Here is a 17,500-nt window from a genome sequence, read left to right as displayed (position 1 = left end):
AAGCGGCGGCGGGCACGGAGCGGGGCCGCAGCGGGCCCAGGAAAGCGAGACGCACCAGGACGCCGGTCCGGGGGTCGGCAGATGGGGACCAGACAGACGGGAGGTCAGACAGACGAGCGGGAGCGAGGAGGGCGAACGTGGGAGCGGCCGGCATCGAGAGAGATGCCACAAAGGGACGGTGGCGGAGGGGGCGGCCGCAGGCCTCCAACGAGGTGGGGGGGGCACGGGGACCATCCCCAAAAACCGGATGCGAGTCGGCTGCCAGGGCACCACACGGGGTCTCACCGCCAGAGGCCTCCAGCACAACGGCGGTCCCGCCGCAACACCCAGGACGCCGACTGGCCTCCCCCTCAGCCCCTGGGGGGCCCCCCCTCGCGGGGGCCCCACGACCGCCACCGACGACACCGATGAGCCACAGCCGGCCCCGTGGAAACAAGTCTCCCAAGGCACCTACCGACGACCACCCCCCACACCCCACACGCACCCGCCGTGCCCAACCCTCTTCCCCCACCCCCCCGCGCACAGGGGGACACCCGAGAAGCACATCACCCAGGGACACCCGCCCGGCCACGGCGGCCAGGGGGTGACACCCACACGAGGTGAGGCCATTTCAGGTCCCCGGTTGACGCGGGGGCGGGAGGGAGAGAGACATGGCACAGGCAAGGCAGGGCGGTCACCTGTTCGGGGCAGGGGGAGGGCCGGCAGCACCGGGGAAGGGCGGCAATGCACACGGGGCAAGGGCTGTGGGGCAGGGACGCGGGTGCCTGCCCAGGGAGAGGAGAAAGGACCCAGGCACGCCAGGCAAACCAGCACGGGGTCACACCACCACACACACGAGGGCAGTCCCATGACACCTGGGACACCAGGCGGCCTCAGTCGCCCCAGAGCACTCCACGACCCGGCCCCACCAACCAGGGCCCCATGTGCAAAGGCTTCCCCCCCCCTGCCACGTGGGGGGGGTTCGTCCGCCTCATCTCACCCATCCGTCCATCTTTCCACCCTCATCTCATCCGTCCTTCACCTAGTCCACCCTCCAGGGCCTGACGCCTGGGGGAAACGCTCCTGAGCGAGGCGGCCCGAACCATGCTCGCTCACCACCTCCACACCACCAGCTGCGACCCCAGGCGAGTGCGGGAAGAACCGACGGGCGGCTCGCAGCGGGGGAGGCAGGGGCAGAGGCCGCCGGGGGACGGGGCGCATCCCCCTCCTCCACTTCCCCTTCCAAGGGGAGGGGCACCACGCGCCCACGCAGCACACAGCCCGGCGCTGGACGCCAAAACCCGGCCCGGCCCGGCGTGACCCTCCCCCAACTCGGAGGGGGGAGGCACAGGCCGCATTAGGCAAAAGAGCAGCGCTTGGCCCCCACCGCGGGGGCCAGCGCACCCCTCGCGCGAGGGCGGCTCTTGCCCACACGCTGTGGCAAGTAGCGCCGGCAGCTACTGCCCTGCAGACTTCAGGAGGGGCGGCGGCTGGGGGGTCCAGGTACCCCAAGGCCCCCCTCTCAGATCGCTAGAGAAGGCTTTCTCACCGAGGGCGCGTCGTGCCCCACACACCATCGCTCGCCCCTTCGGGGACCCACGGGAGTGGGAACACTCCCAAAAAGTGGGAAGTCAGAAGGGGGGGGGGTCTGCGGTATGGGTAAAGCACACAGCCCATGTGAGCGTCCACGGTCAGAGCCGGGAGGGCAAGAGTCTGTGCTGCCACCAGGCTTGCCTTTCAGACTTTTCCACGTGGGTGGAGGGATGCCACGTCCGGAAAGCCAGACGGGGACCCCCCCTTCACATCTCCCGGCCCACCGCGGTCGCTCTCACGACCACATGCAGCCTTCCCGGTCAAGGGAGAAGCATGGGGCGTGCCACTCAAGGGCCAAGGGCTGCCCTCACTGGCACACAGTGAGGGAGACCCATGACAAGGGGTCCACCTGAGCCCCTCCCGGGGAGGGGACACAAGCTTCCCCTGCCTTACCGTCTCGACCCCCTCCCCTGAGCTTTAGGAAGCTGCTCGTGGGGCACGCCACCACCACAGTGGGGACCCGAGGGGACTCACCGCTGGGAGAGGAAAACGACACCACCGCTCGGCCTCGGGCATCTGACAGGCAACCCGGAGTACTCCAGGGGCACCACAGAGGACCAGGGGAGGCACGCTCACGCACCCGCAGGGATGCGAAGCATGGCAGCGAGGGAGGCCTCCCCCCACTTTGGGGAGGGACCGCTCGCAAGGCACACGCCAAGGAGGCAAAGCGAGAATGCCTGCTGCGTCCCAAAGGACCCAGGCCCCCCCCCCCGACTGACACCCGAAGGCAGCAGGGCGGGAGACCAGAGGTCAGGCTGGAGGCCGCACCCCTGCCTTCCCCCACACCACCCGCAGGTGGGGGAGGAGCAGCGAGGGGCCCGCGACAGAATGAGAGGCGCGGCCCAACTCACCATGAGCGGCCGTCCCTCACCTGGCGCGGCTTAAGCCCAAGCCCAGGAGAGCGCCACATCACCACATCGATCAGTCCTGGCAGAGCCAGGGAAGAGCCCAGAAGAGGGGAGGGAGGGAGGGAGGGAGGGAGGGCCAGCAAAGACAATCACCACGGGGGCCTGCTTCAGCTTCACCGGCCCCCCCTCCTCCTCCTCCTCCTCCTCCTCCCCTTCCTCTCTCAGGGGAGAGACAGCGGCTGACAACCCCGGGAGGGAGAATGCCTGACACGTGGCACGGAGCCAACAGGGTGGGGTTGTTCCAGCCGAGCCGCCGGGTGCCCGCAGCAGGGAGGCACACAGGGTAGAAGACCCCACAGGGCCACGCGCCCTGCCGCCCTCGGGTCAGCCAAAGACCGGAGGGGACACCGCAGCATGGGCCAGCTGGATGCACAAGCGAGAGCCGGCGCACAGGCCCAGGCGAGCGGCCCCCACGCGGGGTGCAAAGGGCAGGGTCAGGCCTTGGACAGCAGCCGAAAGCCCAAAGCCCCCCACGTGCATCCAGAGGCCCAAGGTCTCCAGCGACAGGCGCTGAAGAGGATCGTGTCAGCATCTACCTGGTGACAGAAAAGGCCTATTTCGGCCGCGAAAAATGTCCATGCCCAGCAGCGGGGCCCACCCACAGGACGTGGGGGTATCCCCGGAACCCCCATCCGGACACTTGTCCCCCAGCCCTGCCCTAGAGTCGCCAGACCCAGCGCTCTCAGGGCCATCTGGTCGACCCGGGGAGCGTGACCGCAAGGAAGGGACAGGGACAGGAAGGAGGTGGAGCCGGCCGGCCAGCCGGGGAAGCCCTTCCCGGCTTGCCCACGCGGGCAGGTATCGGTCTGTCCGGAGCTCCAGACGGGGACTTGGCTCCCCCAAAATCCAGGACACACCATCCAGCTCAGGCCGGTCCCCACCTCCCGACAGATCGACCGACCGACAGGGAAACACTCCGAGGGCGGGGGGGCGGGGGGGGGGGGAATGAGAGCGTGGGAAACGAAGTCTTGTCCAACGACCGGGACCCTACATGGGCACGCCTCAGGCCCAGGTGCACCCTTCCCGGCCACACCCGGGAGCAGGGGGCCGGCGGGGTACCATCCACCATCTCCGGATCCATCAGGACTTGGAAAAAAAATGTTTCCACGGAGGCGCCTCCGACGAACGGACCCCGCGAAGGAAGGCGCCGGGGCCCGAGCCACCCTTTCCGCTCCACCCCTCACGGCTTGTGCCGGTCTAGACCTCGTCAGTACGACTCCGCACGGGCCGGCGGTAGCCATCAGTCGGGGGGCAGGGGGGGAGGGACCCATGCCGGCATGACGACCGGGAAACAAGCGTGCCGGCCACCGAGCCTGTCGCGCCCTCCAACGCCCTCACAGCGCACAGCCCGGGCCGCTCCTCACTTCGGGGATGAGAGGCTGGAGGGACGGCGGGCGGGAGTCATTCACGCTCCAAAGGGCGACCCGGGACAAGGCCAGGCCACCCGAGCACAGGCAGTCCCGGGCGCCGCACACCCTCTCCCCTCGCTAGGGAGGCGGCCCGGCCCAGGCCTGGTCGGTCCCCGGGGCCGGAGCGGCAAGAGCGGATGCTGGTCGACCCGGCCAGGCGGCCCCAGAACCTGCCTGGGGAGCGCGGTGACAGTCACTCCCTCACAGGCCTGCACGCCCAATCTCCGGTGAGAGAGGGACACTCCCAGGCCTCTGAGCCACCGGAGCTGTCGCCGCCAGTGTCGCCAGCCTCCCGGAACTCTGACTCAGGCCGGATGGCTGAGTCACATCCCTCGCGAAGGTCCCCAAAGCTGCAGAGGGAAGGGACGATATAAAAGCGGACACTAGATGGCACGCGACAACCGCCACCAACGTCACCAGGACAGATCCGGAAGGCCGGCCGGCCGGCGGCGACACAACGACACAGCGCCGGCCACCCAAATGCCCGAGCTCTTCCCGGGGCCGAGGCGCCAGGCGTCCTGCACGACCGCGAGGCTTCCACTACGGAGCTGCCTCCTGGCAAGGCACTGCGTGGCGTGATGGCAGCAGATGGAAAGAGGGGGGCGGCGGCGGCGGCGGCGGCGGCGGCGGGGAAGGAGCTGGGAAGAGGTTCTCGCTGTTGCCTAGAAGGAGCCGCGCTCGCTCCCCCAAGCATGTCCCTTCCTGGGCTTGGGAATTCCAGAGAGAAGCCGGCGCGGTGAGGGTGGCACTAGCGAGAGAGATCTCAGGTTCCCCTCCACCTTCTCTTCTCTCCCCCACCCCCACCCCACCTCCCTGCACGGAGCTGGAGGAGGGAGGGAGAGAGGGAGGGCGGGAGGGTAGGCGGGGACTGGCAAAAACGAAACCCGGCAAGCTCTCGGAGAACGACAACGCAGGAGTCGGTATACCTGCCACCCTTACCGACGGAGACGGTCTGTCAAAAGCAGACAAGCAAAGCCCAGAAGCTTAGGAAGGGAGAGAAGGATACAGTCGATCCTAGGAAAGTGGAAATGAAAATCTCTCTCTGCATAGACTGAGACAAAGTCCAAAGAGAACAAATGGCTGCCTGGGGCAAATGCTCTGGTGGTCAGGTCATAGAAACATGGATTTCAGCATGACTGACCAACCACAACGGAGGGAAAGTACAACGCAACACTATGAGTGTGTGTGTATGTGTGGGGGGGTGAACTGAAATCTCATCCAAAACAAAACAAAACAAAACAAAAAAAGGAAAACAACCCCCCCCCCAAAAAAAACCCAAAAAACAACAACAGATGAAGAAGAAGAAGGAAGCCCACGACCAACAGGGTCAAGGCTCCTGCTTTCTCACCGCGGTGGCTCTGGTTGCCCCTGTGTGGTGCAGGTTCCATCTCTGGCTCAGGAAAAACTTCCACTTGCTGCCCGTGTGTGTGGCCAAAAAGTAAAACATAAAGCTGAAACAGGAGGGAGAGGGGGTGGAGAAAACCCGAAACAAACAATAAACTTTGCAAGTCTCAGGATTGCCATCCTGGGGTAGTGGAAACAAATCCGACCAGGAACCATGAGGTTGCAGGTTTGATCCCTGGCTCACTTGTTGGGTTAAGGATCTGGCATTGCCGTGAGCTGTGGTGTCTGTCACAGACGCGGCTCGGATCCCGCGTGGCTGTGCCTGTGGTGTAGGCCGGCAGGTAAGGCTCCGAACTGACCCCTAGCCTGGGAACCTCCATGTGCTGCGGGTGTGGCTCCCCCCCAAAAAAAAACCAGAAAGAGAGAGAGAGAGAGAGAGAGAGAGAAGGAAAGAAAGAAAGAAAGAAAGAAAAGAGAAAGAAAGAGAGAGAGAGAGAGAGAGAGAGAGAAAGAAAGAGAAAGAAAGAAAGGAAGGAAAGAGAAAGATAGAGAGAGAGAGAGAGAGAGAGAAAGAAAGAAAGAAAGAAAGAAAGAAAGAAAGAAAGAAAGAAAGAAAGAAAGAAAAAGAAAGGAGAAAGAAAGGAAGGAAAGAGAAAGAAAGAAAGAAAAGAAAAAGAAAGAGAGAGAGAGAAAAGAAAGAAAGGAAGAAAGGAAGGAAGGAAAGAAAAAGAAGGAAAAAGAAATCCATCTCGGAGTTCCCGCTGTGCCTAGGTCACAGCTGAGCCTCAAGTTCGATCCCTGGCACAGGAAAGGCAGTGCAGCAGGAAAAAAAAAAAAAAAAAAAGAACAACTCCATCTTGCTGGTTGGGCAGGGGAGATGCAATTGCCGGATGACATTCCACAACTCTGCCAAACTGGCAAAACCACGACGCACTTAGTACAGGAGTCATTGAAGACATGGATGTGAAAGCATCTTCTTGCTATCGATTCATTTCCCACAATCCCAGGAAGAGCCATTGGAACAGGGCTCCCATTCTTGGCACGATATCTTTTCTATGTGTGGGTGGACGCATCTTTTCTCATGGTTGTTTTCCTTTTGACCAAATTTAACTTCAGCCTCCACCATGTCATCTTTTGGGCTCTCAAGCCTGCCATGAGAATATGGTCACCAAAGTCCTCGCCCAGAGGCACCTTTGCCCACCACCAGTGCCGCCGTCTCCCCCCACCTCCTCCTCCTCCTCCTCCTCCTCCTCCTCCTCCTCCTCCTCCTCCTCCTCCTCCTCCTCCTCCTCCTCCTCCTCCTCCAACCCCCGCCAAGCACCCCCCCCCCCCACCCCGCTTTGTATTGTTCAGCTGTCTTGCACTGGTCTCTCACACGGTGGCGGTGTGGTCCTATGCATGATTCCCAACCACATTCAAGTGGACTTCCGGGATCATCATTTTCTGTTTCCTAACTGCACTTTCGTCGTTCTTAGGAGGTTTGCTTCCCTTCCCCCCCCACCCCCCCCCCACCCCGCGCGCGCGCACGCTTGGTGTTGAATCGGAGCTGCATCTGCTAGCCTGAGCCACAGCCACAGCAACGGCGGGATCCGAGCCACATCTGAGACCTTATGCCACAGCTCGCGGAAAAATGCCAGATCCTTAAACCCCTGAGCGAGGTCAGGGATCAAACCTGCCACCTCGTGATTCCTAGTCCGATTCGTTTCCGCCGCGCCATGACAGGAATTCCTTCCTGTGTTCTTTTGGGTCATGGTTGTTTCCAGCTCCACAGAATTCCTCCCCGTGCTCATGTGACATCTGGGATGTGGCGGGTTGGGGGGGGGGGGGCAAGGTTTCGTTCCCCTACAGTCATGCCTTGAAAAAAGTCGTGTACAACGTTTCACATTCCAGATCCAGAAGCTGAATCCGCAGCCGGTTCCATCTCATGAAACCGATCTCCCAGCCCAGGAAAACCAAAGGTCGTGGTTGGAGCCCGTGATAAACCCCAGGTCTGAGTCCCGAGCACTGCTGCTCAGGGAAGATTTCGAGGTGTCAGGGTCCAAGGATCCTCCTGGGCACTTGGAAATGTCTCCGATGTGTGCAGGCAGGCATGAGGATGAGAAGGGGCTAAAGAGGGGCAGAGGGTGGTGATCTCTTGTCGGTGGATGTCAAGGGTTGGCGCTTCCTTTTGTGGATCTCCCGGAAAAGTCAAATGTGGGAGAAAAACTGGACCCGTGAGTTCGAGGAGAGGGATGGCCAGAGAAAACCAGAAGAATTCCATCTGCCGACCATTGGGTAGGTAGGAGGGCAAAAACCGAAACCTCGAGCATGACATGAACAGAACCACATGCTTCTAGCCACCCATAAACCCCGTAAGATAAGATCGTTTCTGCTGAGATACCCTCTCCCTCCCCCCACCCACCCAGGGCGAAGGATCCCTGGGTGGTGGCAGAGGGGCGGCAGCAGTCAGTGGCAGTGGCGGCGGGCATGGAACTTCCACAGGCCCTGGGGACACACCCCCCGCCCCCAGAAACCCCTAGAAGCTTGGAATTCTGATGTCTGTGGTGTGATGACCATAAACACTGGCTTTTGTGCCATGTCTGCTAGAAGATATGGTTTCCATGACAAATAAAGTGATTTTTAGCAAGTTTTTCTCCACTTGAGATGTATTGAAAATACGTCTTCATTCAGGGGGAGGTAGGTGTAGGTGACAGACGTGGCCGCTCAGCTCAGATCGGGTGATCTGGCAGGGCATAGCTCTGGCTGAGGTGCAGGCCAGCAGCTACAGCTCCGATTCTTCGACCCCTAGCCCAGGGAACTTCCATATCCCAAGGGTGCACTCCTAAAAAACAAAAAACAAAATGAACAACACACAAAGAGGGAGCATCTCATCGATGGCAGACCAAATTCCAATGTATATGTATACGTGTACATAGGTATGTACGTATGGATGTGTGTGTGTATGTGTATATTATCGAGAGAGAGAGAGAGAGAGAGAGAGAGAGAGAGAGAGAGAGAGAGGATTTTTTAGAGCCATAACTGTGGCATACGGAAGTTCCCAAACCAGGGTTCGAACCGGCATACATGGATACTAGTCGGGTTTGTTACCACTGAGCCACAACAGGAACTCCCCACATTCCAATATTTAATGAGAAAATACATTTTTGATGCTTTAGGCAACCCTGCAAACACCCTTATTTAAGTGACTGGACTTAACAAAAAGGAATCCCTAGCACCTAGTAACAGAACAAAGATAAAGAAACACAAGGCAGGAATTCCCGTTGTGGCTCGGTGGAAACGAACCCGACTAGCATTGACCCCTAACCTGGGAACCTACAAAATGGCACATGTGAAGCCCTAAAAGAAGACTACACACACACACACACACACACACACACACACACACACGGCACAGACAGATGCGAAAGGAAAAGAAAAGGAAGGAAAAAAGAAAAGGGAAGAAAGAGAGAAATGAACAGGCAGAGCAAGCCATTGTGAATGATCTCTAGGGACAGATATTTTTCTCCAAGCATAATTTTATTTTTCCCCAAGTGATACCAGACCTTCTCTCTCTCTCTCTCTCTCTCTCTCTCTCTCTCTCTCACACACACACACACACACACACTCTCCCTCCCTCTCTCTCTCTCTTTGAAAAAATTTATGTATTTAGTGGAGTTCCCATTGTGACTCAGCAGGTAGGAATCTGACTAGCATCCATGAGAGTGCTGGTTTGATCCCTGGCCTCGCTCAGTGGGTGAAAGATCTGGCATTGCCCTGAACTGTGGTGTAGGTTGCAGACACAGATCGGACCTGGTGTTGCTGTGTCTGTGGTGTAGGCCAGTGGCTCAAGCTCTGATTCCCTAGCCTGGGAACCTCCGTGTGCCGTGAGTGCCACCCGAAGAAAGCAAGGGTAAAAAAAAAAAAAAAAAAAGAAACATAAAAACCTGGATTGGGGAGATCCCATTGTGGCTCATTGGTAACAAAGCTGAGGAGCACCCACGAGGATGCAGATTCGATCCTGGGGTGGGGGGGTGGGGTGCTGGTGCTGGTGGTGCTGAGGTGTGTGCGTGTGGGGTGATAAATAGGTTACCTCTGGCTTCTGGGGGGTGAGAGTCAGCATGGTTTTCCTGCACCTGCTGCTCCTGGGCAATTATTTAGTTTTGGTTTCTTGTTCCTTTGTTTTTGTGGTCCTGCATTGTGGTGAGTACTGGTGTAAGTGGCAGGTTCCTATTTGATCCGACATTTCTTTGGCTCTGGTGTCGGTTGACAGCCATGGTCATGACTGGTGGTGGCTGTTAAGTCTCCAGGAGTTCCACGCAACATTCTGATTGTCTTTCTTCCTTGGGCTTTGGCTGCAGCCTCCCCCTACCCCCTACCCCCCCCCCCCCCCCGCATCATATGGAGGTTCCCGGGCTAGGGGCCGAATCAGACCTACAACTGCTGGGGCGTATGCCACAGTCACAAGCACCATCATATCCAAGCTGCGTCTGCAACCTACACCGCAGCGCAAGGTGATGCCACCAGATCCTAAACCCACTGTGGAAGGCCTGGGATCGAACCTGCAACCTCATGGTTCCTGGTTGGATTCCTTTCCACTATTCCACGACGGGAACTCCTGGGCTTTGGCTTTTGACAGGTGGAGGGACACAGCTTTCTGAAACGGTGGGGCCAGGGCAAGGCATAGAAACATAAGATGGATGTGAGCCTGCGCCTATTCTTTTCTCGTGTGCTGGGAAGATAAGGTGGCTCTTGCCAGCTGGGATTTCATTTCCCCACAAACGATCAGGCTCTTAAGGTATCAGGCAGGGAAGAGGGAGAGTCAGAGTTCCCATTGTGGCTCAGTGGTTAATGAATCTGACTAGGAACCATGAGGTTGCAGGTTCCATCCCTGGCCTTGCTCAGTGGGTTAAGGATCCAGCATTGCCGTGAGCTGTGGTGCAGGTTGCAGATGTGGCTCAGATCCCGCGTTGCTGTGGCTCTGGTGTAGGCCAGCGGCTACAGCTCCGATTGGACCCCTGGCAGGGGAACTTCCATATGCCGCAGGAGCGGCCCTAGAAAAGGCAAAAAGCCGAAGGTGGGGGGGGGGGGGGGACAGAAGAAGAGTGAGAATCACGGTCGGAAGAACATGGGGAAATCGGTGCTAGGTGCCTGGGTGTGTGAGTTCACACGGAATGCTAACCCAGACCCCTGGCCAGCCACATTTGGGGTATCTATCAACTTGACTCTCCACTCTCCAGCTCACCTGGGTGGTGCTGCCCTGCCCTGCCCTGCTCATGTAAGACCTGGCTCCTCCAGGGATGGCTTTGCACCAGAGGGAGACGGGGCAAAGTCACTGAGCTTAAGGTAATTTCTCCAAGAGAGACTCTGGGAGAAGGAGACCAGCTGGGTTTCTGTGTGTTCATTTTTCTTCCTGTCTGCTTGTTTGGTGCAGGCCAGTCCATGTGCCGAGACATTCAGAAACTCTGTACTAGCTGAGACTCAGACCTTGTTCCGAAATAAGCAAAGGGACTTTGAGCTGGGATCACTCCCTGACAAGTAGCTAGCAAAGAAGTTTCCCGTAGCTCTCAGGCCCCATCCCCGCCCTCAGGCGGGTGGGCGTGGGGAGGGGGTGGGGGGGGAGGGGAGGGGCTCGTTCAGGCAGGCAGGCAGGCAGGCAGGCAGGCAGGCAGGCAGGCGCTGGTTCATTAGTCCCGCACCCCCCCACTCCCGGCCCCAGCTGCCCGCCCCACCCCCCACCCCCGGCCGCCATCCCTGCTGCGCCGCCTCTCGCTTCCCAAATCGCCTGGACTCACGCCCGGGAAGGGGGGGAGGGGAGATCAGGAAGATCCAGGCCTCAGGGCCTGGGTTCAATCACTTCATTCAAATGCAGAAACTCTCCAGTCAAGTCAGAGGTGGTGACTTTTCCTGGAGCTTCTCTTTAGGGAAAGTGTTTTTTTTCCCCTCTTTCCCCAATTTCCCTACCCTCAGGCTGCCCCTCGCAGACTGCATGGAGGGGGGTGGGGGAGGATGTGTGCACGAAACTCGCCTCGTGTCAGGCCAAAGGAGCCCCCGCCATTTCCCAACCCGGGAAACCCCGCAAAACTTCTGGAGCATGTTGGCCTTGGTGTGGGAATGGACATCTTCACTTGCCATCTTCCTTTGCACGAGGAGGAGATTTTCATCTCCTGCTGTCTGGGGGCCAGAAAGGAGGGCCAGAGTGTCCCTTTGGTGTGGGCCGGTCCTTAAGTCATTTTACCTCACAGGAATCACCCACACAGGGCATGGAGACACGTTTGGGGTCCGCCTCCTCCGAAACGTCCCGGGAAACCTCACGTGTGAAAAACTGAGCTGGGGAGGTCCCATCGTGGTGCAGAAGTGGAAATAAATGCAACTAGGAACCATGAGGTGGCAGGTTCCATGCTCAGCCTCGCTCACTGGGTTACGAATCCCACGTTGCCATGAGCTGTGGGTAGAGGAGAGTGAGAAGGAGAGGGAGGGAGGGGGAAGGGAGAGATCCTCCATTTATGGAACTGGTTTCCTTGTTTTGAGATGACGTCGCTTTGGTGAAACAGTTGTCAGATGGCCTCTCAAAAGGCGGTGATGTGGATGGGCTCCCCGAACCAGGCCCACAGAAACCAAAGGAACGAAGGGGTTAATCCTTGGAGCCAGAGTTCCCTCCTCTGAAACTGAAACCAAGCTCAAGCCCGGGAGTGCTGGTGTGTTGGAGCCAGAGACATTGTTACAGCTAAAAGCTACTTTGAAATAGTCTCCATTAGGTTATGGCTTGCCTTGGCCCACGAACTTATGACTAATGACTACTGTCGAGTCAGAGTTGTAGTGAACCTGGTGTTTTCTCTACCCTTGAAACACTCCCTAAGGATTGCGCCCCCCCCCCCACCCCGTGGATGAGCAATCTTCACTCCGGAGAGAAGGTCAAAATGCCATAACCCCAAAGACACTAGAAACATTCCATGGACCACCTGACTCCAGCCTTGATGACTTTGAAATGGTCTATCCTAATCTCCTATCCAGGGAGAATGCAAGCACCCTGATGCTTCTAGACAGCTCCGCCACCCCCATGCCCACCATTAAGCTAAACCTATAGAACCCCTTGCTATCCCCTCTCAAGGGAGGACACAGTTTTGAGGTCCTTAGCCTGCTGTGGCCTCCTTAGCCTGGCAAAGCAATAAAGCTGTTCTTTATGCTTCACCCAAAACTCTGTCTCTGAGACTTAATTGGAGCTGGAGTACCAAGGCCGGTTTGGGCTGCCAAACTTTCCTGGAACTTTCAAACTGTTACATATGAAGAACGGAGCCGGTGACTCTGTGTGTGTGTGCGTGTACGTGTGAGAGAGACACAGAGAGACAGACAGAGACAGTGAGTGAGACAGAGAGAGACAGAGGGAAGAGAGAGGGAGAGGGGAAAGTCCCTTCAGTCTTTTGTTTTCTCGGTTTGTTTGTTTGTTTGTTTGTTTTGTCTTTTTGCCATTTCTTGGGCCGCTCCCATGGCATATGGAGGTTCCCAGGCTAGGGGTCGAATCGGAGCCATAGCTGCCAGCCTACGCCAGAGCCACAGCAACGTGGGATCTGAGCCGTGTCTGCGACCGACACCACAGCTCACGGCAACGCTGGATCCTTAACCCACTGAGTGAGGGCAGGGATCGAACCCACAACCTCACGGTTCCTAGTCGGATTCGCTCACCACGGAGCCATGACGGGAACGCCCCTTCAGTCTTTTGAAAGGCCCCTCTGAGAATGCCGTCAGGTGTTGGGGCCAACTTTCCGAGGGGCTCTTAGAGAAATGAACACAGGGTGATGGTTTCACTCTCAGAGACCATTTCTCTGATGTGTTCATCGAGGGACTCCACGGGCTTCCGTTTTCAGGGCCTCGGGACAAGCGATACGTGTTCTCATCCGCAAGGATGCCAGGTCCAAAGGGTGGGAGAAAATGGGAAACGCTGATGAAGAGAGTTGTAGCCAGAGATGGAAGGCAACTGGAAAAACTTCAGGATCCAGTCCAGTTTTCCAGCCACTGAGTTTCTGATTTCTGGAAGGATTTGGGTAGGGAGGAAAAGGTCAAGGATTCTCCATCCCTCTGACAGAGGTATAAGTTACAAAGTAGATGTACAACTTTTGAGAAAAAAACGAACAAACAAAGAAACAACCAAACAAACAATTTTTGTCCCTTTGTCTTTATCAGGAAAAGTGAAAGATGGAGAGAGGGAGGGAGGGAGGGAGGGAGGGAGGGTGGGTTGGATGGATGGATGGATGGATGGATTTGGGGGGCGGGGAGAAGATTCTTAGATCCTAATGACCCAATGCTTTCTCTAGTCCTGGGCCTTTAGGTGATATATCTATATCTATATATCTATATCTATCTGTATACACACACACACACACACACACACACACACACACACACACACACGTAGTTATTTTCTGTTTCTAGGGCTGCACCCATGGCACATGGAGGTTCCCAGGCTAGGGGTCCAATCGGAGCCGTAGCCACCGGCCTACACCAGAGCCAGCACAACGCGGGATCCGAGCCCTGTCTGCGACCTACACCAGAGCTCACGGCAACACCCGATCCTGAACCCAACGAGCGAGGCCAGGGATCGAACCCGCACCCTCAGGCCTCCTAGTCGGATTCGTCCAGCCATGACGGGAACTCCTACATATGTATATAGTATGCATATAGTATATCTTTTTTTAATGCCCACGCCCCAGCCCTATGGAAGTTCCCAGACTCACGGTCGAATCAGAGCTGTAGCTGCGGGCCTACCCCACAGCCACAGCAACGCGGGATCCTTAACCCACCAAGCGAGGCCAGGGGAGGGATCGAACCCACATCCTCACGGATCCTAGTCGGGTTCATTACCGCTGAGCCCTGATGGGAACTGCAGGGGACATCTTTTTTTTTTTTTTTTTTTTTTTTTTTAAGATGTAAGTTTGTTGTGGTTGTTGTGGTTGTTGGTTGTTGTTGTTGCTTTAGCTCGGCATACAGTGGGCTTGCTTACAATGTTGTGTTCGTTTCAGGTGTACAGTCAAGGGGATTCAGTGATCCATCTACATCCATCTATCCCTCCGTTCTTTTTCAGCGTCTTTTCCCCTCTAGGTGATTCCAGAATATTGGGCCATTCCTTCCTTGTGGGTGGGAACACCAGCGTGAAAAAAAACCATCACGGGGGAGTTCCTGTCGTGGCACCATGGAAGCGCATCCGACGAGGAACCTTTGCAGGGAAGGGTGTGGGTTCGATCCCTGGCCTCGCTCAGGGGGGCGGTAAGGATCCGGCAGGCAGTGCCGTGAGCTGTGGTGTCGGTCGCAGACGCGGCTCGGATCCCACATGGCTGTGCCTGTGGCGTAGGCCAGCAGCCGTAGCTCCGATTCAACCCCTCGCTTGGGAACTTCCATATGCCACGAGGGCAGCCCTAAAAAGCAGAGGGGGGAAAAGAAATCATGAGGGCGGGGGAGAGGGATCCATGAGGAGGATGGGATGAACATATACACACACAAAAGAGTCTCTATCCAATAGACGACGAACAGGGACCCCTACGCCACCTTCTGGAATCCAAACGCCAAAACCACAAAGCAGAGTTCCCGCCATGGCGCAGTGGAAATGAGTCCGACCAGGAACCATGAGGTTGCAGGTTCGATGCCTGTCCACCTCGCTCAGTGGGTAAAGGATCCGGTGTTGCCGTGAGCTGTGGTGTTGGTCCCAGACGCGGCTCGGACCTGGCATTCCTGTTTCTGTGGTGTAGGAGGTCAGCAGCTAAAGCCTCCGATTCGATCCGTCATCTGGGAACCTCCATATGCCGTGGGTGTGGCCCTCAACACACACACACACACACACACACACGCACGCACGCACGCACGCACACACGCACACGCACACGCACACGCACACACACACACACTCTGGAACCCCCTAAATGGGAGAAAACCGGACACAGTAGTTTTTTAGGGGTCCAGTCTCTGTGACAGGTGAGGATATCAGGCTTGCATCGAGGGAGGGAAGGCTTCACCCCACGCAGAAAACACACCCACCTACCCACCGACCGACCTTCCTTCCTTCTTTCCTTCCTTCCTTCCTTCCTTCCTTCATGAGAGAACAGTTGGATGACCCATCCTAAGTGTCGGTTGAATGAAGTCTAGTTACCAGGGTTCAGAGTGGGGGAGGGAGAGGGGTAGGAAGTCTGAAGCCTCTGGCGACTCTCCGAAATGTTCTCCCCCCAGGGTGACAGAGCCAGCAGGTCAGGCACTGCCTTCTCTAGAAACCTTCCTGCCCATGTCCAAGGGGGTGTGGGGGGTTGGGGGTGTGGGGCAGGGAGTGGGCCAGGGAGCCTGGAGAAACCCAGACCACCAAGCGGCCATTCTCCCATCGCCCCGACTGTTTGTTGAATGAACATAATGGACGTGATCCAAGTCTGCCACGCCGCCGCCGCCGCCGCCGCCGCCGCCACCACCACTTTCTCCATCATCTCCCCCACCCCCTTGCCTGCAGCCATCTTTGAAAAGGCTGCTGTTGTGGCTGCCTTTGCATGAAAGTGAGTGAGGACCCCTCCCTAATACGGAGTGTTTCAGTCCCTGGTGTCTCTGACAGCTCGCTCATGTATTGGTTGTGAACCATCTTGCCTTGAGGATTTGGAGGATTCGTGAACATTGCAGGAGCCATGGGAGCAGTGAAGTCCTTATCGCCAACCCGACACCCCCCCCCCCCAAATTTCGTGGCAGGGAGCACACTTTTCTTTCACCCAAGAGATTTATTTCCTGCTTTCTGAAGAGAGAAGGAAAGGAGGGTCAGAATGGTCCTCTGGTGTCTGGTGTCCTGTCCCTTTCATTGCACACACTCCTAGTGCCACTGCGGGAGGCACGTTCGGGGCGCGGGGTGGGGTGGGGGTGGGGGACCTGCTGCACGCACCCGCCCCTCACTTTCAAATGCGAAACTCAAGGAGGATGTGAATGTCCTCCATGCCACCGATCAGGTGAACGGGATGGCTTTCTAGGGAAATCCTGGTGTTTCCTTTCACTGCCATGACGAACACCCAGAAACAACCCTGTAAGTTCATACAACTTTGTCAGTCAACTGTATTCCAATAAAATGAAAAAGCAAGACACAGACACACCCACACGCACACACACACACACGCGCGCGCACACACGCACCCCAACCCAGAACCAAACACCCTCTCCTGAAATGGGGGGGCGGGCCCACCGGAGAATGAGCAAGAGAATTCCAGAGTCGGTAGGAAAGTGTCATCTGCAGCGGTGTGAAAAACCCCAAGCTCTTTTCTTCCTGTCAAGGTGAATAAACTTTGTTAATGGGAGTGGGTGCCCTCAGTGTGCCCTCCGAGAGGAAAGGCAGGGAGCATTTTCTCCCTGAAGAGCTTAGTGCTGTCATAGCACTGACGGACAGGATGAACGATCGGTGAGAGGTGGCAGCAGCAGTGGTGGCCGCCTGCACTGCCTGGGCGGATTGGAAACATAGACGAGCCACCAAGACTGCGTGTGACACCCCCGTGGGCCACCCCCCCCCCCCCCCGTCTGTACAGTGACAAGAGTCCTTTGGGGGAAAAGGGAGGGTGGGTGCTCTTCCAGTGTGTCTGTCTGCATTCACCAGGTGTGGGAGAGAAGACAGATGTTTGTTTCCACTATCGTTCGGAGGACTTGCCCAAGAGTACCACGTCCCCCCAAAGATAGCACCGGAAGAGAGATGCACGAGGTTTCTGAATGCATGCCGTGGGTGCTCCAGGCTGCCTCCAGGCCGCCCCCTCGCCCTCGCCCTCCCCCTCCCCCTTGCCAGAGGCAGACGTTCCTTGAAACAGCTGGCTTTGAACTTGGGCTTCTAGAGGAAGGTTTTTCTCCTGCTTTCAAGACGGGAAGAAGAGGGTGTCCGTCTCACATCCGTCCTTTCCAGAGGGCCCTGGATTCCAGATCCTCCACATGCCAGCGCCAAAGCCGAAGCGGTCGGTCTGGGGGTGCCCCATTCGGGTTCCCTCCCCACACACCTGCACGCGCGCGCGCACACACACACACACACACACACGCACGCACCGGGAACAGTGTGATCTCCCACGCCCCCGAAAAGCTTCAGAATGGCCTCAGTCCGAGGCAGTAGACCTATGTATGTCCTCACACCTGTTCAAATAATGTCTGCCCTCAGCCCCACCATCCCCTGCCTCTTTTAAGGACAAAGGCACTGTAGGTTTCCCTGGGGAAGGGAGACTCCATGGCATGTAAATCACAGTCTTAAGGAAAAGGATAATAGCATATGCCGGGGGGGGGGGGGGGGGGGGGAGAAAGAAGGGGGGG

Source organism: Sus scrofa, chromosome 8 (genome assembly GCF_054392235.1).
Source record: "Sus scrofa isolate SSC_HxYL_T2T_F1_AM1 chromosome 8, Sscrofa_HxYL_maternal_Yorkshire_Landrace_v2.0, whole genome shotgun sequence".
NCBI lineage: Eukaryota > Metazoa > Chordata > Mammalia > Artiodactyla > Suidae > Sus > Sus scrofa.
Note: the sequence above shows the minus strand (reverse complement) of the source record.